This window comes from Cyanistes caeruleus, chromosome 3 (genome assembly GCF_971803275.1).
Source record: "Cyanistes caeruleus chromosome 3, bCyaCae1.hap1.1, whole genome shotgun sequence".
Lineage (NCBI taxonomy): Eukaryota > Metazoa > Chordata > Aves > Passeriformes > Paridae > Cyanistes > Cyanistes caeruleus.
The window spans coordinates 12,698,225-12,721,708 of NC_141703.1; positions in this window are offsets into that span (position 1 = coordinate 12,698,225).

The following is a 23,484-nucleotide window of genomic DNA, read 5'->3' on the forward strand; positions in this document are numbered from 1 at the left end:
GTAGGGACTTCAAGAGCACATCTGCCTGTCTCAAACACTCACATAATGATGAGGTTCTCCATTTACTTTCTTATTCCCTACCTATGAGTTCCATGACATCAACCTATCCTGAGCAGCAGTAAATAAAAGAAAACATATCATAGGAATCATCCAACATAAAACCCAAATCATACCTGAGTGATAATATCAGTTCAAAGGTATTCTGTGAGCACTTTATTTATCTGTAGAATGAGTTTTGTTTGTCATTGGCAAATGCATTGCTCAATGCTGAGTTCCTTCTGACATTTTAATTAGTCAGGGAGTACCATAAGATCCTTCTCCAGCCATCTAGAATTGTCCCTGTCCATAAAACAAGAAATTAATGTCATCAGCAATTTTATGTTTACTCCCTTATATATTTTACTCTAAGATAGTTCATGAATACAGCATAGGTCCCAACAAAGATGCCTGTAGAATTCCAAAGTTCCCAATATTGTGAAAACTCTTCTTTTACTACCTGAGCCATGATCATTTCATTTCCTTAGAAGCCTTTGGTCTTGCAATGTCAAAAGCCTTCCAGGAACTCAAGAAGACTGCATAAACCAAATCACCCTTGTTCAACTGCTCAAGAACTATAAATACTACTGCTCTCATAAAATAGGACTTACTTTTGTAAAAGTCATTTCGAACCTTTCATACTGATTATTTTTAAGCCAGCATCTACTAATTCTTTTCTTAGGATTTATATTCATTTCCACTTAGAACAACAGGGCTAGAGGGCTGCAGTCTCAGGAGAAATCCATAAACAATTCTTTACAAGAAAATCATATTTCCATCATTTAGCTAGAAGTATCAAGGCATCTTAGAGGTTGTGTGCTTTATTGCTTAAGCTATTCACATCTCAGGTCCTGCAGACCTCTTGGATTAATGAAATTTGGCCTAAGCAGTTTCTTAGTGCCAGCTTTGTTTAACATCATCTACAGCTGTTTCAGTTTCAGACAGATCCTCTGTTGGTGTGGGTTTCTCCTGAAGTGAACAGTGCTCGAAAGAATTGATTAACACTGCTTTTATGCATTGATAAAAGATTCTCTGGCAGGTTTTTTACTTTGTGTGTGTTTGAAAACAGATTTATTATTAACTTTTACTCATTTTTCTATTTAATTTTCAGACTCTCTTTTAGACTGTCTCATTGCTTTTGCTGTCCATATTCAGAAATTTATGACTTTCCTGCCTTTATTTAGATACATTTTTTCTAGATAATGTTTTCTTGCTTCTTACACCTTTGCTCATTTTTTTCTTCATTCTGGCTTTAGTTGACCTCTTCTCTAGCATTTTTAGTAGGTGATGTGCCCAGGGACTAGTATTATTTATGGCCTGATATTTAAATAATGAATATTCCTCAAGGAAGTCTATAAGGCTCTAATTCAGTAATATTCATGCTCAAGTTAGCATATTGTGAGAATGGCCTCACTTACTTCCTTAGATTGTTTAAATGCTTATTAACAACAAGAGGTAGTAATCAGATTTTTTTGGTTGTTTATTTATAATATGGTAAAGATGTCATTATTGTAACTTCTTCACACTGTTTGCAGTTTTATTCAAGACTTTATTATTGCCCATAAGTAAATAAATGTTCATTAGATTGGATCTTTTTCATTATGAAGTGTAAAGGAACTGAACTTCATAAGAGTGCTTATTTAATTGAAAATATATTCAATTTCAAGCAAAAAATAACTTCTGCTCAACAGCTGGTTCTGTGGATTGTTTCTATAATGGAAAAGCACCAAATAATAGTAGAAATGTCTTTGTAATTTTACCTTTAATAGCATTGAATAAATTATGAAAATTTATACAAAATTTTAACTGAAATGATAATTAAGTGTGGAGATTACATGCCTGGGTTCTCATTCTCTACTTATAGAGAATGAGCAGTAATTTTAGTTAAGTGTTAAATGATTGATATCCTCAAAACAGCAAATCTAGTAAATCTAGTAAACTTTCCACAGGTCATTCTTAGAGAAGCTTTTTTCATTTTTGTTCTATACCATAACAAGGAAATAGGTGTGTCCTCCTCCTATGCTTCAGTATGAAGGATAACAGAAGAGGTGGAAATATATCCACAACTGTATATAAACTTCATAAAACTCTTCTGGGAATTCATTTTATGATCCCCTAACACTGTGGAGATTTGCTTGTGCTGATATAAATGAAATTTTACAGATTAATTTGATGCACTTCCAGCATGTTATGCCACACAGTTTCTTACTGTAAGGCTACACAGCGAGAAATTAATTCAGATTAAATAAAACTTTGCATTACTCTTTACTAATTATAATAAAAATGATAGTTTATGGGGACCTCTGTTGCCAACAGTCAAATATAGATTAATTTCTTAATGCATCACAGCCTATTTTTTGGTTAAAAAATCCTTTAAAAAAAATATTTAGAAACCCCCAGTGCTCTTTTTTAACTGATTTAGTCTTGATGGCATCTTTAAAAAAGTCTCTACATGTGGATACAAGATAAAAGTAAGGAAAGTAACTTCAGGGGAAAAAAAAAGTCACACTTAGGTAAAATTTGCTCTCATAAAGAACCCAGGAAGATCTAGTAGGTTGGATTTTGAAAACTTATCTGTGAAATGGTCTTTCAAAATTATTGATGTTTCTGAATTTATAAGAGGGAAGTTTTTTGTAGTTTTAGAGGCTTTTTGAACTCTCAAACAGTTCTCTTGTCCTGCTTAGCAGTAAAGATTGCAATTAACCTAAATCAGCCAAGTCAATGCAGGCACAAATGTGTGATGGGGTGAACTAAAATAGGTTTATAATCATTTATTGAGAAAACAACAAATGCTCATCATAGATTACAGTGATGTTCTCAACATCTTGAATTCCACAGGTTAATTATCCACGAACCTTATTTCTGACAATGCTAGCTTATCAAGTCAAAGCCTCTGCTACCATGCCTTGTTTCTTAAAGATGTTTATCAAAGTTCTGAATAAATGAAAATGTCTAACTGACCTGTAAAATTTAACTCTGAAAAGCAGCCTAGGTACTTCCTGTTTAAAAGCTGGATTATGTAGGCTTGGCCACCTGAAGTAAAATATTTAAGCAGTGCCAATATAATATAAGTTTTGATTACTACTTTTTCATCTCTTGTTTTTTGGGCATTTTTCAGGTTTTTGTTCTGTGTACATTCACATGAGTGTCTCTACTATTTCAGCTGTCAAACTGACAGGTTCTGTGGTAGATGTGATACCTCTGCTTGATTATTTTGGAAAATCTGGTTTTTTAAGATTGTTTTCTGCAGTAATTTGCATATACTCCTGTATTCACAGCAAACTACTGTGAGGAATTTTCTCTTGAGGTTTGAAAAACTGTTTTGCAAAAAGAACAGAAGAACAGCTAACTGACTCCCATTGTTTTTGTGCATGGATCTCCATAGATGTGTGTATGTGCCTGTGCTCACACTGGTGAGGCCACACCTCAAACCCTGTCTCCAGTTTAGGGACTCGCACTACAAGAAAAGCATTGAGGGGGTGGAGAGAGTCCAGAGAAGGGCAAGGAAGCTGGGGAAAGGTCTGGAGAGTCCTATGAGGAGCAGCTGAGGGAGCTGGGGATGTAAAGCCTGGAGAAAAGGAGGCTGAGAGGAGACCTTATCACTTTCCACAACTCCCTTAATAAAGGGTGTAGCTGGTGGGGGTTGGTGCCGGGCAAGCAGCAGGGCAAGAGGAAAGAGCCCCATGTGTCAGGGGCAATTCAGGGTGGAGATCAGGAAAAATTTTTTTCACTGAAAGGATGGTTAAACATTTAAATGGACTGTCCAGGGAGGTGGTGGAGTCACCATCCCTGGAAGTGTTCAAGAAACAACTGGATGTGGAACTCAGTGCTATGGTTTAGTTGACATGGTGGTGTTTGGTCAAAGGTTAGACCTAATTAACTTGGAGATCTTTTCCAACCTTAAAGTTTCTATGTGAAAGTACATACTTTTTGGCAATTTATTAAAATTTCTTCTGTCTTTAGCACAAGCAGTGTCTTCTTATATATTACTTTTTCTATTCTATTTTCCAATATGGAATAGAAAAAAAAAAAGTATTTATTTAGTATTTTCTAATGTGTAACTAACATGTAACAATTGTGCTGTCAACCATGATTTCTTCATATGTTTCTTCTTGTTCACATAAATAATTGTTAGTCAATCAAAAATATTACATAGAAATAATAATCATTGTTGGAAATATTTCAAATGATGAAGAAAATTTTTTATGGCTATGAAAGTTCTTTGACTGACTGTCACTCACATCTAGTAACTGGAATTGTTCTCTTGGTCTTCCTGGGAGTGTGTTCTTGCCAAAATTGGCCATAGACTTTGGGGATATAAAAGACATCCCACAGTTATTTAACCACGCCCTTAGGACATAGGAAGCAGTTTCACTCCTCTGAACAACACAAAGATAGTGGGGTTTTTAGTCCATTTTAAGTCAAATTGCCCCACAATGTAATGATTCCATATAGACTTTGAGTTCCCTAAGGAGCTGATCCCTTTTCAGACCATCACTAGTTATTTACATCTCTTCAGCTTCTGCAAGTACTTCATCTGTTCTGAGGAAGTACAAAAGGACAAATGAGAGAAGAAAGTAGTTTTGAAGAAACCTCTAAATTTACCTCACTATGTATTTTCTCTTGAAATGGGCCAATTGGTGTCTGATGAGCTTTGAATGTAACAATCAGTAGTCAAAAGGTTTCACCAAAAGTGATTTTCTTTCTTGTAATACCAAGAGTTTTGTTAGTGAGAGAGCACCTTGTTTTGACCTTTTGTTTCATATGCTATAATTATTTGAAGCTTTGCTATAATAACAGCATTTTTCCCCTTTAAAATGTGATCTCAGGTATCTCCGCAAATTTTTGCCTCTCTGTCAAGTCATTTGACAGCTAAGCTCCTAATATATTCAGGCTAGAAAATAGGAGGTATACCCTTCTGCATTTTAATATGAGTAGAACATTAATTATTAAAGTAGATCAGCACAAATTAAATTTTAATGCCAACAAGTCATTATCATGTTATCTTAACCAAAGAGAACATTGATTCTTTACAGCACTCTTCATTTCAGTTCACTCTTTATTTCAATTCTTTTTTCCCATCTGAGCAGATAAACTTGATCTCACCATTTTCAGAAATCCTGTGTTTCTGTCTCAAAAATATTTGAAAGAAACAAAAAAAAAATGGAAAACTTTTAAATCTCCATTTTTGCATGTATTAATACTTGAATGATGACAGGTCTGAGCAACCTGCTGTAGCTTGTGTTGCCCTGAGCAAAGGGTGATCTCCATGGGTGCAACAGTCATTCTGTGGGCCTGTGGTACAGATAAATTCTAAAAAATCTACTGTATTGCTAAGATAGAGTTGCATAAAATGTGTGATTATGTGTGTATGTATGTGTGTGTGTGTATATCTATATACACATAGTATATATATATGTTGTGTACATTTACATTAATTAAATTCTAATTACTAAAGGCAAGAATTCTATGAATATCTAAGATGCAGCTGTAAATTTGAACCCTATTCGGTAGATTATTATGAACTCCAGTGCTTAATATTTAATTCTGTTAAAAAACTCCTAAACTAGAAAAAGAAAGTAAGAATAATATGAATGATAGGAATAATAGGAATAATATGCATAATAGGAATAATAACAATAACAATAATAACAATAATGATAATAGTGATAATAATGATAATAATTTATTCAGTAGATTTTTTACACAAATTTTTAAATTCAGCTGCAGTGAATGCAACTGGGTCATTTACCACACAAGAGAATTAAAGAATAGAATAGTAGACATCAAGACATTAAATTACTAAATTACCAACCCTGGAATTATTTTTTCTTCTCAGAGTTCAGCTCCTTCCAGCAACTCTGCACACGTCAGAAGAGAGATGCAGAGTGCCAGTGCTCTTCCAGAACTGACCACAGGTAGATCGTGGTCATTCCCCAGACTCTTGGAACAGATCCTGCTTTGCACACCTTGACATCTGCACTTTTGTACTTGGAATTTTATCATAAATCCTCAATGCTGTTACAAGTGAGCAGGCTGTTTTTAAGGAAATCAGTGGTAGAGGTTGTACACCGTACACTGCAGGTGATTCCAGACCCACTGGCAAGGCAGGGAGGTTGCTTCCCATGATGGGATGGGACTGAGGAGACAGAAGGGTGAATAATTTTTTTTTCCAATATAGTTTGGAGTCCTAAGTTTTAAAAGCAGAACCAATCCCAGGGTTTCCTATCTCAGCTGCACCTCTCACAAGCCTGGATTAGTTTTGAACAATGTTTTCCCTCTTTAGGAGAAACTAGAGAGAAGCAATTTCTGCAGAGAGGAAAGTTTTGTCCTGTCCTGAAAAGTCTATGTTGTTTTGTGTAAACAGAGCTAGGTTAGTGTGAAATCTTCAAGAAGAGTTAAAGAATATGTACACTTAAAAACAGTTTCCTAAGGTCTATTATTGTAATTACTATTAAACTCACTTCTGTAACCTAAGACCTGTAGTACCTCAGTAAGGCTGTGAACATTTCTTCACAAGTTAAATCTCTGGTTCTTGTTTCTGTGCTTAATGTTTTAGAGGTTCTGGTCTCTGGTATTTTCCCTCTGTTTTCCCTTATTTATGGTTATTAATGGAGGGAAATTTAGAGTGTAATTAATAGAGCTTTACCAAATTAATAGAGATACACTACTTTTAGATAGAGTTTAGGTTTTATTTCTTTTTTCAAAACACTTATATCCTTCAGCTTTAATATCCAGTATCTCTTATCTCTATAAACTTTTATACCCTCTTTAAACAATGAATGTGTCAAAGAGACACTGTGGAGGATTTTCAGAATTATGCCACTCAAAAATTTCAATAGTAAAGCGTGCTTTCTCTAAGGAACGTTAAGTTTTAAGTGAGTTATTTGGTTCTGGATGGCTCTTTCAGCCAATATTTTAAAAACCTTTATAAGCTTCAGCTGGCTTCTGAATTTATAGTGCTGGTAAGCCACATAACAAGTCTTCAGGATATGGCTGTGGTTCTGCAGTACAAACATGCAGGGTGTTAATCACTAAAGCAGTTTCTGAGCTCCTGAAAGAAATACTGCTAAAGGATGGAATACACACACAGATTATGGACAATTTTTAGCAAACTCTAATTTATAAATTTCATCTCCCTTCCCAGACACAATCACTTGATCTTTTTTCCTGGATTTCCATCCAGATTTCATGGAGACTTCACAATCCTTGTGTCTTCCTGGTCCTGTCAGTTTAGTGAGCATAGGTAACCAATAGCATCATTCACCACAATTCAAAAGAGATTTTTTTTCCTTGTATTTGAGGTAATTCTGCAGTCCTAAAACTTGTTTCATTTATAAGGTAATGCTAAAGTCTAAAAAATATAGGTCTACAAGGTCTTCTATCAGAGGCAGGAAGTGTCTGCAAGGAGCCTTGCTGTGAAGCCACAGGGTCTGCATCTCAGACTGAAGTGTTTGGAAAACCAAGTCACCAGGGTCTGCTGGTTCTTACTCTAATCAAATAACCAGATTTTAATATTTTAATAAATTTATATTCAAACAAGTTTAATAATAGGTCTTAAATTTAAAGCTACTATAAGGAAAATATAAATAAATAATCCACAGTGGTATTGTTTTAATGAATTCTTAAACGCTATTTAATTATACATCACATCAAATAAACAGCCATACTCTCAAATTTTGTGAAATATTCTGGAAAAGGCTGCAAGACAATCATGTTCATTGATAAGGTTTTTTATTAATAAATAGTGAAAGAGTTCTAATGTGGATTTTTAAAACAGCATACTTAGGAATTAAAAGTGTTGCATATGGGATGTGTAATTTCAACCTTAAAGAGGTTATATATTGTAAGACTGTACTTTTAATGTGACATTCCAATTTGTTTGGCAAATTATAATTTTCACTCCTTTTAAGGAAAGATGATCTAATTTTTAACTCAGGGGAAATACTGAGATGCTGACCAGTTCCAAATTTCATTGAAATACATTATTTTAATCAATGATGAAAGAGAGAAATAGAACAATTAAACCCCTTTCATATTCAGTGCCATTAAGTAATAATATTTTCATACTTTTGTCATATTGTGCCTTCAAATATTTAATTAACCATCTGGAGAAAGGATAAAATGTGCAGCCTATTGTGCATTTTGCATTAATTCACATTTTGCTAATGACCCATAGCTCACTAATTTATCTTGGTAGACCTTGGAGCTTTAGTTATATGACCGAAAAATCATTGAGAGTCTTTATGAAGAGTATTGTAGATGGTTTTTCTTTATAAAAATAAAAACTGAAAGTGCCATAAAAATCAAGGTCTGTAATGATTTTTATTAAATGGTTGTAAGACTAACAGGATTTGTGTGTATTAGTAATATTTAGACTGATGAATACTTTATTCAGGAAATAAAGTAACTGAAATACCTCATTTATAACAAACTAAAGAGACAAAAATAGAAACAGCTTGGAAACTAAGTTAAATAAAGAGGAAATACATGGTCTCCAAACAGGACACAAAACCTCAGGATTTTGGAAAGCACCTTTTCATACTTCAGAGTAAGAGTTTGTAAATAAGACTCCTTAACAGATTTTATTTCTCATATTTAATAAGAATATTTTGCTGGCTCATGTTCATCTCAGTGTACACCAGGACCCCTGTGGCTCCTTTTCTGCAGAAAATCCAGAGCATCACTGGGTGGTCTCCAGCACTCACTGGTGCACTGGGTAGCTCCTCTCCAGCATAACTTTGAACTTCCCTCAGTTGAACTGTAAGGGGTTCCTTCCAGCTGGCTTTTCCAGCCTGCCAAAATCCCTCTGGATGGCAGCAGGACCCTCTGACATATTAAGGAGGTAATATCCACTGCTCTTTCCTCATCCACCCAGCTAGTCACTTTAGAGAGTGACCGATTCACTAAGCATGACATTCCCTTTTTGAATCCATGCTGACTACCCTAAATAACCTTCTTGCCCTTCACGTCTCTTAAAATGGTCTACAGGATTAGCTGATCAGCCTGTGTCCTTTCTCTTGCCTTTCCTGAAGAAAGTGAGGTTTTTCCCCTCCAGCCCTAAGAATTGTTTCCCAGCCACCAGATCATGTGAAGAAAATTAAGAATAGCCCCACAGTAATACCTGCTATCTCCCCCAGCTTTCGTGGCCCATGGATTTCTGAATGACCAGGTTGATCTGATTATCATCCATCAATGGTAGTTTTAATTTGCTCCAGACATTCCACCCTGGTCTGCATGGCCTGGGATTCCTGAAGGTCAGTCCTACTAGTAAAGAACTAAAGTGAAGCAGGCACTCAGCACTCTTTTTGTGTGTCCTGTGCCATTGGGGCCCCTTCCTAATTAAATGCATTCCCTCAGTCTTCCTTTTCCTGCTTATGGACTTGAGGAAACTCTTCCTGATGTCTTGCCATGCCCCTCCTGGTTCCATTCCAGGTAGGCTTTGACTTTCTTAACTGCATCTTTGCAGGCTCAGGCAGGGTGTCTACATCCTTCCTGGGGTATCTATCCCTGCTTCCACCTTTTGCATACCTCCTTTTTTGGCTGTTTCAGGTTTCAGATTTGCTAGGATCTCTTGGTTTGCCCAATTTTCCCTGACTTCCTGCTTGTGGGGATGGGCTGTCCCTAGGCTGTAGTAAGGTGTCCTTGAACAACAACTGGCTTTCTTGGATCCCTCTTCCTCCTAGGGTCCAAATGTCCCTGGGCACTGGAACCTCAATTATCTCTGCTGCTAACTCAAGAAAATGCTCCCTTGACATTGTCCTGTCTCTCCCAGAAACTCCTTCCTGTGAGTATTGTGTCAGGGAGCATTCCCAGTACACAGAATGGAAATGACTGGAATATTTTGGAGGTTAACAGCTTACAGATATGTGCTCTTTCATAGAAAATGACTTCCATGTCAGGGTTTTGCCTGCAATGTATTTTTTAGTCAAGGCATAGCAAATCAGAACTGCAAGTCAGGAGCTAGCATTCATCTTCATTAGATTCATAGAATCATGGAATGGCTTGGAGTGGAGGGGACATCAAAGATCATCCAATCCCCCTGCCTTTGGCAGAGACACTTTTCACTGGGTGAGGTCTCTCAGAGCCCCATACAACCCAGTCTTGAATAATGTAACCAGAAGTAAACTAATGAGCCACAGAGGAAAGAATTTGAGAGATATGGGAGATCTGTAGCTGTGGTGAAAAATGTTAGCGTCTTTCAGTTTGCATCAGATGTTTTCATGTTTTCTAAAAGCCTCTGAGAAGAACTACTTAGCCTTACAGTAAAGAGCAAACTTCAACCTCAGCCAGTGTGTATTATCTCACATATTTATTAGCACTGGGCTTCTGATCTTCTGTTCCATCCACAGGTGAAGTTCAGTGAATTTACATTGGGAGTGCCTGCAGATCCTGCAGGGCTGTATCTCAATTCTCCCAGCTACAACTGGACAGATGATGCTGCATATTCCTGTGCTTCTCCCTGACAGACTCTTAGGGCCCTAAATGTAGGTGGAAAACGGCTCTTCACTGAGCTCCTAAATGGAAAGGATGAAAGCTAGCATTTATCATTCTATGATAGAATTAATTTCTGTATACTTTTGATGAAACTGCCATTACTTTTCAAAACTAAAATTTCTTTTTTTTTTTTCCCCCTTCATCAAAGCATTTAGTATTTAATAATATGCCACTACCTATCCCTCAGTGAAAATTTAAGGAAGCTCAGCCTTAGGTAGCATGTTCTATATTGATCTGTTTCTGCACTGATAAATAATTCTGTCATCCAGAAAATAGGGAAGGACTTATGGATATTCATGAGTGGATTGTGGCCTGCTTTCCACACCTGAAAGAGAAAATATCAGTAGAATAGTATCTACTATGCTAACACATTTTAAATTTTATGTCTGTAAATGCAAATACAGTTTCCACTCACCACTGTATCAAGTAACTCAAACAATAGTTAAACTCACTGTCTCATAACACTTAAAGATATGGTATTTAATTAAAAAGATTTCTTTGTTTTTGACATGAGTTCTAGTCACATAACACAGAGCACAGCAATTACTGAAAACTGCATGTGATTTATAAGGTGATAAGAGAGGAGATTCAGGAATGCTCATATCCGGGACAAGATTTCTGTATTCTGCAATACAATTTTTTAAATCAAACATTTATTCTTGATGATTATTAGACTATATGGTCTAATGGTCTTTTATTACTCCAACAGTGACTTACTTGCAGCATTAATAGTTTTCTGTCACACTGGAATAATAAAAATCACACTCCAAAGACAAAATACAAAACAAATGTTAGTGTTGAACATTGAAATTAAAGTCCCATCAGTACATAAAAATATTTAAAGAAAAAAAAAATAATGCATATATTTGTACAGAACAACAAACTAAAAACTATGATAAGCACCAAATATTGTTCCAAGAAAACAGCTTCAAAAGTACTACTTCTACATCACTTTTTTTCTTCATTTCCAAGCATTTTCTAAAAACTACTCAATTAATAAATTCAGGTATCTACTTCTCCCAGATTACAAAATCACTCATTTGCATTTGTAGCACCAAAATCACAAAATAATCTCTATGTATCTCCTTTACAGGTTTCTATTTAACAGGTGTCTCTTTGATCTGCTCACCAGTTAAGACTCTCAGATCCTCAAGCAAAGAGAGACTATATCATAATTTATTTACTTATATCAAACAGTAAATATTTTTAATCAGGTGGTGCATTTTTCTTCCTTGTTATTGAACAAAACTGATGAAGGTTTTCAGTATGCTGTGGAACACCACTGAAATCAAAGGAGAAGAGTTCTTTTAATCCAACAATCAGTTTGGTGCAAAACTGATTTGTTTAAAGTCCTAAAGTGATATTAAGAACTTTCAATTCCCATAAAATTCAGTTTATTAAAATCCCTCAGGGCTGGCTTTGTCTTCCTCTCAACATCTGTTTGCACAGATGTGTTTGTTAAAGCTGTACCTGGCTTGCACAGAAGCCCACCCACGTGTTTTCCATAGACAGAGAAGCTTCAAAACCAACATTAATCAAGGCAGCAGATTACAAACACACAACCTGTGAAGCAGAAAAAAAATCTGACATATCTGGGCCACAGGGGCAGAATTTCCATCCTAAATAATTATCCATATCCAGCTCTCATTAGCTGTGCATCTTATAATATGTTATTGCACTGGAGCAATTTCAGGGACTTCTATCTGTTGTTAGGAGAGTTATAACATTTCAACACTATTTGATTGCATTGCAGGGCTGTGATGTGCTAAAAGTGTAGTCTCTCATTTATTCTGCCACTAGAGGCCTAATTGGTGAGAATGCTCACATGTGAATTCTGCCCCAATCAGCTGAGGTTGATAGTAAATGATTTTAAAATTACAGAAAATTCGGGGAGTTAGAAGGAAAGTTAGGCTTGGCAAGCCCTGGGAAAAGTGTTAAAAGTAGGCCCTGGGAAATGTTAGGCCTTGTGCTTGCTAAGATCATGTGAAACTGCACCTGTGTAATCAGTATATGAGAAATGATACAATTGTTAGAAGTGATTAGATATAATTATTGTTTAAAGAATCATGAGAAAATATGTTAGGGGATTGAGTGGGATCACAAGAAATCCATGCTTGGGTAAAATCAATGTATACAATAGAACAATATAAGTTTAATAATTAATATGTAAGTTATATAACAACAGAGTATAAAAACATGTTCAGCTCAAAACCATGTGGGGTCAGATTTGGGTATGTGTACCCCTGACTCCCAGAGCTCTTCAATAAAGCACTTTCATATAATCATTCCATGATTATGTGTTCCTGAGTGCTAACAAGGTCAGAATAAATATCCCCACTGCCACACTTCCATTGCCTTATTATCACTGCCAGGCATGAATCTAGATTAATTTTAATGAAATCCTTAAAATATCAGGCATTTACTCATAAATTTGCAGCTTTCAGATCAGCCTATTAATTTCAAAATTATGTGAGATTATTTTAAAAAAATCAGATGAGATCACCCCCTTTTGTGACTTTTAAGACCAAACCACCATTGTTCAATCCTTCAAGACTTATCACTGCACAGTGTAATTTAGCATTGAAAGGACATCTTTTCCATGTTTAAATATTGGAATCTGAATAAGCTATAACTGAACAACCTTTAGCATACAATTATTCTGATTTTTTTTAACATGTATAATTTTTAAGGTTTCACTGCATTTTTACAGCACTAATGATAGACTGAAACAGAATTATCAGCTGTCATTTCAAGTATTGACCACCATTAGATGGAAAAATTTCCAGAGACTTCAAACAAGATAGGGAAATCTCCAAATATGGAACAGGTTAAACACAAACAGTGGGTGTATCTCACACTGTTTTACTAGTTTTTTACATTGAAATTTCCTTCATCTTTTCAAATTGATTCTGCCTGCAAATCTTTTATTTTTCCCTCCTCTCATTTTTTTTAATAGAGAAAACAGAGAGTCTTCATATTGATTGCAGTATCTGATCCCATTAAATATGAATTCCCAGATATTAAAATCCTGCAACAAACATATCCAATAACTTTTCCTTAAGTATCACTCTTCTCTCTTTATATGTAAACCTGGTCATGCAGAGAGCTATTTGTGGGCTGAATGTTCTTACATAAGAAACCCTATCAGTATCCTATATTGTCATGCATCCATTTGCTGGATCTCCTGATATAAAACTTCTATTAGACACCAAACACACCGAAAAACTTAGTTCAAACCACTAGGGGAAGCTGCATGGTATTTTGTCAGTGGTGGTCCATTGTCTGATATGACACTAATGAATTTTGTAATTCAAATTTTTCCGTCCTGTAAAACTGCAGTTTTTCTGGAAAGCTGAGGAAGTCAGAATTTCTAAGTGGTAAAACAAGAATGAGCTAAAAATAGGGCAAGAGAAAAAGAAGCAAGGAGAAAATTAATTAGCATATCTGTTCTTTAGTGAAGCAATTGAGAAGTAAAGAGAACAGTTTCCAATAACAGTTGTTTCTCCCATGGTGCCAATCAACACAAAAACAGGATATAAGTCACAAAGCAAAGAATTCAAGGCAAATTACTTTGAATGCTCATTAAGTGTCATTTAGTCATTGATAGGAATGATAGAATGGAATCAACAGAGTCACTGAAATGGAAGATGAAGTGCAAATTATGTTCCAGTCAACCCTGGATTTTGATATCAAGGAAAAATTACACAGTGTATACTTAAGAACCAATAACCTAAACCAATTAAGATGCTATAAACTTCTGCTGTGTTATTAGACATAGTAAGCAGATGATAAAATCAACTTCTATGCAAATCAGTCTCAGAACCCAGATTCAGATACATTCATTTTCAGTTTTTATCTGGTGTCATTACACACACCAGTAAATTAAATATATCCCTATGTATAATTTACTTCTGGACTATTATGTGGTCACTGTAAAGTTCTTCATTGCTTATAGAAGCTTTTATTTGTACTAAATGCTACCTTTATTTTTGGCACAATTCCTTCACACTTTCAATAGGAAAAGGAGGCATAGGATAGGAATTTTTTTAAAAAGTGGGATTTACACTGATCTGATCAGGACATATATACATATATACAAATACTGCAAACATAATTTATTCTGAATGCATTTTCTTTTCAGAGCATTTAGTGGCCTATTAAAGTATTTTCTCATCATGTTCTGTGTTTGATTAATAAAATTAAGTAGGAATAAGTTAGTATATTAGTTATTTTCTTATATTACATCATAAGCAAAAGAAAAAAACATAAATATATTTTAACATTTAACCAAATATGTACAATTATTTTAACTCCACACTGCATTAATTTTTCCTTACATAGGAGTTGGATTGAATTACTGACAGCAACAAATAAAATTGCTATCTGCTTTAACTCCACTGACTTCAATAGAATTTAAGCAGGGTTTAGTCTGGTCTTTTTATCCACATAGGATATTAAAAGCAGAGAAAAATTATGCCAACAGTAGCTCTATAGGTGGAAATGAGAATATTAAATCCTAAAGTTCTGACATTTACTGTGCAATACTTCAAGTGTGTGTGAGAACATACGGGAACATCTCTGTGTTCCTGCATGTGCTCACAGAGTTTATTGAAATTTTCTAAATCACATATGCTCAACCAAATTTCTAGATAGACTGTCAGGAACTTTTGTTCATCAGCAGTGAGTTTCAAATAAATGTATTTACACCCTCTGTCTCTGCCTACCAAAGTAGAGCCTGGTCTTTCACTTTCCCCTACTGACTTAGAAATAATGATTCAGTTTTCCTGCATGTGCCACTTTGGTGGCTGGCTTTGTAAAATGCATCTGCAGAGTGGCTTGAGAAAGCAACTGACAAGATAAGATCAGAACTATTCAAGTTTTTACTGAAGAATGTAGTCCATAAATGAAAGAACATTTGGGGTGGAGGCCATATATTGCTCAAGACTGGTCCAAATTCTTGAAAGCATAATTAAACTATGCCTGCAACTCCTGTATAAATGGACATTTAACCCTCCTGCCTCTGAGCATTCTCTTTAATGCTTTAAGATATTTTGTTAAAGGACTATAAATCAAAAAGTAAAGTAAATAACAAAATGAAAGAAATGCAGTTTTGGTCTTGGCAAAGGAGGTTATGAGATTGCACTCTGTGCATACATGTGAATGTGTATATTTTTTCTTCCCTAGTACTGTTTCAACACCCAGGGCAATGTCAGGCAGACTTGAAAGAGATAAATCTGAAAGGGTGTCTGACATTACCTCTGCCAAGAGAGAAGAGGGAGTTCCTATTCGTGTCCCTCTGTAGAAAAGCCCTCAGTGTGAAAGTGCACCTTTGTTAGAAATAAGAGACTCTAGATAGCCCTCCAGAGCCCAACACCACAGACACATTAATTCCATTCTTCACTAGTCATGAAGCCTTTTTCTCTGTCTATCTTGATGATAAGTTACTTTTTGATTACTTTAGCATTTTGGGTTTGAGGCAAAGCAAAGCAAGTAAAACAATTTCCTAAAGCCTGGACTCTGAAATAGCAAATGGGGAAAAAACAGAACTTTTGAAAATGCGGTTCATGGCAAGAGTGGGTAGCACAAATGGGAAGATAACTTCTTTTGTGGAATTATGCTGTGATACATTTAAAATATATTTGTAACAAGCCTATGACTGCAATAGTAACCTGATTCAAGTGGGTTGTTTTGGTATTTACCAGTATCTACCCCACATACAATGTCTCACTGACAATTTTCAAAATAACTGTGATGAAATGCCCCAAAACTAACTGACAAGGAAGGAACCAAGTGTGTTTTTTATTAAAACATTCAGTTGAAAAGGAGGAAACAAGAGCCATTCCCTTCAGTTTACAGCAAGGTATTTAATGAATTGTGAGCTGTGGAAATATAGAAGCAACCATTCTAAAAACTAATGAAGGTATCTCAGAGAAATATTGATTTGAATGATTTACTGAGCTGCAAAAGAGTCACACTGAAGTAAATTCGTTTTTCGAACTGTAATTACACATAAGAATGTGTAAATTTTACTGTCAGCAATAAAAGCTGTTACAGTAATAAAATAAATTGCAATTTTAATTACAACAGTAATTTTCTATTTACACCTAGGCAAATATGCAGAACAAGCTATTCTTGGCCCAACCACCCCATCCAACATTTGCACTAACTACAACACTCCATGTACATAGTCCTGAAATTTATTTCTAATGTCCCTGACTTCAGGAATGCTGAATAATATACCATACTATAGTGCAGTGAATTAATCTGCTTGAATTAAAGACTTTGTTGAATAATTATAGAGGAAGGTTTACAGAATTTAATTCTTCTTTAAGTGGTTTCTTCTCCAGTTATAGTCAGTAAATTACATTTATGAATTTCTCATACACAAGTTGTTTCAATTTAATGGAATTCTTTTATGTAAAGGAAATCAGCAGCACATAAGGTTTTAAATCTGATTTTCTCATTATCAGCAAATTCTATTGCCTTTAAAAGTTACAGTATTTCTGAGAAGGTAATCAGAAGAATTCCAGATTGAAAGTTGCTGCAGCAAGTTCCCACTGATCATTAATATACACAAGAAATCTCCTTCCCTTTTCAGTCTAAAGCTGATTTACTATTTGAACTAGACATCAAAAAACTTTTTATCCTGTAAAGCTTTAAGCAATAAAATCATGTTTCAGATGCTAGCCCATGTAACATGCATTGTACAAGGTATTGTCTTTGCAGAATTAGATTTATCATTTTTTTCTATAAAGACAGACTACATTTGCCATATATTCAATATTTTGTGTTAGCTGTAGTATGCAGTACTTAAATACAGTTAAACAGTCCAAAGGTTCTTCATCAGATAGTTTGCTGAACTTAAACTCATTGAGCTAAGACTCTAAAACAACCCTCTACTTTGTTTTCTGACAAATGAATGGATGCAGATTCTGTAGTTTTTTGATGATCAGAAATTGCATTATTATTGCACAGAGGGAAAACTGAGTGTCTGACCCCACACACTCACCTGTGGAAAAAGTTTTGCGCTTCACATTCTGGTACCCTGTCCTTCACATATCTTTCGAATTTTTATCTAGAAAAAAAAATAAAAATTAACATGTTGATAACTGTGGCCCTACATGATCAGAAATCTTTGTCATTCTTGAAGAGCATCTCTCCTGCTGTTTTCCATTACCCATCCACCACAGATCCAAGTCTCATGAGTAAAGACCGACTCAAATATGCTGTTTTGAATATATTGCTTCTGCAGTAGAGTAAACATAGATTTCCACTGATATAACTTTAATCTGGCTTACTTCTTCACCATTGTTTCCCTCAAACCATCCGTCAGGATGCAGATGCCTGAATGGAGGCAAGTCTGGTATTTTCTGGAGTCTCAAAACACTACCAGAAAAAATACCTGCTCTTGCTAGGATGGGCAAGGTAAGATATTTTGTCTAACTGGTGCATCTGGGTGCAGTAGTGATGGCGACCTGAGACAAGATAACTTCAGTGTTAACAGAGCCTCCCAAATTTCCCAGCTAGCCTCACTAGGTGGTCTCTATGCAGCAATAGGGAAATAATCTTCTCAGGTGAACAGTTTCAAATTGTTTAAGCTTCTGCTCCAAGTTGCCTTCTGGGAAAGCTCCTCTCTAGAGAGATAATTCAGACAAGAGACATTAGCAACATGATATTGCTATTGAAGGTCCAAAATAGAGTGGGAAGGAAATTATGACAGACTTAAATGGGACACCAGTGTTGGTCCCTCTTACTTCCACTAGCAACAATCCCAGCTCAGCTCACTTCTTTCCAATGAGCAGGTAAAGAAGCTAAAGCAAAATACATGTCCCTCCTTTTACCCTTCTCTTGTCTACACAGTTTGATCTCTTCCTCTGGCTAATTAAAAAACTTCCTGTGCTCACAGAGTGCAGAATCAAAATTAAGACAGTGAAATTTAGACAAAGCACATTCATGACCTGGGGTGTTTGTCTTCTCTTGACCTCTGTGTGATATGTAGGACTGAAGCTGTCTTGTGGACACTTCTAATATGAAGCTGGTGAGGAAATGGGTTGTTGGAGACTAATGGAATGTGTTGACAGGGTAAGAAGTGGGTATTACATTTAGGAAGTAATGAGGTGTAATTCAGAGATGAAAGGAAAACTTCAGGGTTGAAAATAAATCTACAATATTTCAGTCTTTCCTGCAGTAAAGGAATATACCATAGGTACCCTTGACCCTGTAACAGCCCTCATATTTCTGTTTAGAGGAAAAAAGTAACTAAATGCCAATTTCTGTTATGTCTTTTACTTGGAACATTGCAGTTATTTAAAAGATACATGGAAAATTAATCAAACATAAACCACTGTTTGTTTGTTTGTGATAGATCTTTCACCCACACATCTGTGCAAGATACTCTTTATTTAGAAAAATTCCCAATTCTCTGAAGAGCAATTTTAACCCCAGAAACACAATTAATCCAAATTTTAATCTGAGATATATTACCTTGGAAAGGGACTCCAGGTATCAGCAGGAATTGATGACCACAAATTTTATAATTCCTTTAACAAGAATCTCAGATTTGTAAAACTTTAGCTGTAAAAGTTCATGCATTGGTGTTTCACGAGCTGCATGAAGGCAGCATTTGTTGCCATAGCAATAGACCAGATCCCTGATTCTAGTGTTTCACTTTCAATATCAGTTGTTTGGGTTTGGTTTGGTTTTAAATATTTTTGTGTGCCAGTATGACAAAACCAGGAGTATATAAAAGTGAAAACTATTTCACTTGCAAAATGGACAAACACAAACAAAAACAACTTTATAAAATTTTTAACTCTGTAAACTTGGTAAAAACTTAGATTTTGCTTTTTTTTAGTCACATTCTCTCAAAATAATAGGAGGTGCTAAAAATTAAGAGGCTGATTTCACAATTAATATATCTATATTTTAGAGTACTATTATTTAGTACTTTATAGGTATATATATATTTATAGGTATTTATACCTATATTTAGAGTACTATTGAAAATACCAGTTTCTCTTCCTCATATTATTCAAACATAATATCTACTGTGCACCTTTTGGAAAGACCTAAAAAATCCTGAAATATATTGACCTGCAAATTAAAAATAGTAATCATTAGAAGCAACAATACAGGAAACAGAACAGTGTTTTGACTGATTCTTTAAGACTTTTAAAGTACAGTAGTGGGGTACATTTTGTTAAATTATATAATTAATAAAGGTGAAATTATCACTCACAGCAGAATATTTTATTAAAATATTTCCTACAAAATTTGTGTTAGGAAGGTAGAGATTATTCATTTGTGTAAATGTGAGAGTGATAAATTATTGCTGAGAAGTTTCTGCCAAGGTCAAAAATGTGCCCCTGTTTTGACATGCAAATATAATGATACTGACCCTAAATGATTGAGCTGGAAGCAAAATTGTGCAATATGTGTCCATCAAAATAATTATCCCATCAGGTTTTCTTCATGGTTTAAATTGGGAGTTTAAGTACTGCAGGGTTATGACTCTACATACATTTAAAATCATGCACAAATATCTCATGGGACCCTCCACACTCAGAACTGCTGCTCCCCTCCTCTCCTCTACAGAAAACATCAGCCCTTTGCCCAAATCTGCTCCTCCAAAAGGGTGCCAAATCCTTCACAAGGGTCTGGCCAAGGTACAACCCCATAAATCCAAGCATTGACATCCCTGTGCCTGTGATGGGGAGCAGTGTTGGAGTCTGAGACACAGTGTGCCCTTGTCTCTGATGCCTGGCTCTGGGATCCAGGAGATTGAGTTTCATATAACATGAAATTTATGGGCATGTTTTCATGATGTTACATGAAAACAGCTGTTAAAGTTAGATAGAAAAGCTAAAAGTGTGAGTGTGTAGATTAGAGAGTTTTCTTAAGTCACTGGTTGAAAAAGTTAGTTTAGAGTTTGAACTAGTTTAGAAAATAGAAGACAAGATGGAGGATTTAGGGTGTTGTCTCTTTTCCTTCTTCTTTATTCTTCATCTTCTTCTAGAAGTTTTTGGGCAGTAGTAAGTGATTGGATAGAAAATGCCGCAGTGCAGCACACAGGTGTTGAGTCATTGGCTCATTAAGAAAAATAATTTACATGTCTATTGTTAATTGGATAAAAATAAGTATAAAGGTAAAAGAACTGCGCAGTTCGGGGCCATTTTGTGCCATCAGAGCCGAAGTGAGCCAAGGGGCAAGATGAATTGAACTTGTGCAGAAAGTCTGGGAAATCCTGCCAAGTTTTGTGATAACATCCTAACAAACACGAGAAACAAGATCCTAATGAGCTTTGGAGTTTTCTTCCTGCCCAGAGAAGTGAGATAAATGGAACTCCCCATGAGGGAATATTCCAAAGGAGCTCAGCTCAGAGAAGATTGAGAAATCCAGGTGTGAGAAGTACAGAAGAATCAAAAAACAGAGAAAAAAAGTTACAAGCAGGTGCCCCCTTGTCACAGCAGCTCTGTGTGAGCCAGGAGGGGTGGAGAGAGACAGAGCAGGGCCACCCAGGGTGGGCTGGGTCTACCTGAACTGCAGCTGAGAGGATGCTGCAGTATTGTTGAGTGGTTCAAAGGCAAAATGGGCACGTAAAGAGGTAGCACAGAGAGCTGAACAGGGCTGGGAAGGAGGCTAAGGTGATATGAGGCCACAGATAAAGCTGAGCTCTGAAGCAGCAGGCTGGATGTCAAGAAGTTGAAGTCTCAGAAAACAGCAAATTCCCACACTAGAACTTGTCCCATTGTAGGCTGAAAAAGCAATAACAGGCATGGGAAGAGGTTATGTATGACCAGGAGTTTTGTGTCTTTGACCATGCTCAAAAGCATGGATAACCTCATAGAAAGGTTCCCCAGAGAGGTCTGTACAAAGTCCTCCTGTACAGTCTCAGTGTGATTCCTAGTCATTCCAGAAACAAAGTATGAATTCAGACAAAGATTTATTCTAATTGTTATAGTGCAGAGACAGCTGAATAAGCTGATATATAAATTTTTTTCTTCTGCAATTTTCTTCTGAGTTCACCCAAATGGACATAAGTAGCTGTAAATTCCGTAAAAATGTACTTTCATTTTAATCTCTGTATTTGGCTTATAAGAAATACAGCTTGAATATTTCTTTATATGGCTTTTGGTGTTTTGTTTGGGTTTTTGTTTTTTTGTTTTGTTTTGTATTGCTTTGTTTTGTTTATTTGGGGGTTTTGTTGGCTTTGAGGAATGAGGGTAAACTGGTTGTTCTGGGTGTGAATTTTACTATTTTTTCATTATTCTTTAATAGCTGTTGTATGACATGCAAATATTAATAAAAAGTGTAAGCTTCTTTCTGAAGGAAATGAGATTCTTAAAAGCATTTATTTTATGTCTACAAGTTGTCTTGTACACAAGTAGAGCCTATTGTGCACACCATAATTTTTTAGGATTCTGAATTTTTATTCAGTAACACATACTACATTTCTAATTTTCAAAGTAGGCAAGCCTACTAAATCTTCTATCTTTGCTCTTTTCTTACAAGTAAATTTATATGTATTTCCATGATCTTGCAAGTTCAACCGAGTTTACAGTTACTTTTTTCTATAAGAAATGTATCATTACACTGTATATTTCTTAATAGATATTAAAATTTATTTCTGTAATATCTATATCCCTTTCAGATTTTTCATGATATTTGTTGGCAAATTTTCACCAGGTAGATAAAAGGTATTTTGATATTCTAATGATTATGAAAAAAAGTTTTGAACAAAATAATTCCCTGATCCCTTTTATGTTTAAAAGGCAGAGGTGCTTTTGTTATGTTTACTTCTGGAAAAAAGTATGGCAAACTAACAGCTAAATAATGTATGTTTGCAGACAATTTCTTCTGGTTAGAATAAGTTTTATGAATATTCTACTATTATGAAGTAGTCTTTTCAATTCAGAGAGAGTATAAATTTGACCTCTGCTCTGAGAAACAATATCCTCCCTTCTCTGTAAATATTCTGAGAAGCCTGAAGAATTTATTTCTCTGCTTGTGTGTTTGTTTGAACAAGTCTCTTTGATCCAGCAGGATTAGTATTTTTAGCTCATATAAATGCCAAATTACACATAATTTCTACATTCCTTTATGTGAGATAAAGGTCTAGCAACAGCCCTTGAGAGTTCAACAAAGTAAAAAACCCTAAGAGCAGCTTCCTCTAGAGAGATGTTGCCAATGGCTTAGCTGATGAAGAAAGATTGCATTTTCTTTTTTTTAATGTGTTCAGATGGAGCTTCTCTGAGAGTTTCAGTTCCCTAAGGCAACCTGTAATGTGGTAGAGTTCAAATTTTTCTAAAATTTTCTTCAATACCTGAAGGCAACATTTACACTGTCCTGTTGTTCTAGGCTTAGCTGGGCATTTGCTAGTGATGAGAAGCTGGTTTGGTTTTTTTCTTTTCTTCATCCTTTGTTTTTCTTTTTATTGGTTTGGTTTGTTGGTGGGGTTTTTTTTCTTTGCTGTTTTCTTTGGATGTTGCTGTTGTTGCTGCTGTTTATTACTAAACTTTCTTTATCTCAACCCATGAGTTTTGTTTTACGCTTCCAAGTCATTTCCCTCTCTCAAGGTGAGAGGAACAAGAGTTTATGTGGGGCTTACCTGCCTACCAGGCTTACACCAGAGCACCTACCAATGTCCCTTAACAAAAATGTTGCCCACAAAGACATATTTCGAGACTGAATCCAATAGATACAGAGGGTTCTCCCAGGCCCTGACTGAAAAAAACAATTAGGTTTTCATAAAAGCAAATACCATACTGTAACTTCTGCAATACTTTCACATCTGAGGGAGAGAGATGTTTAAGAGAAGCATTTAAAGAGAAATTGTTCCTAAAGAACCTGACAGGCTTGCTATTACACAGTGGGGTAAAATGCAGACATTATTAAATAGAGAAAAAGATCTGGAGAACTTTGATTCATTACACTTCTGTTTCCATGGGAGTT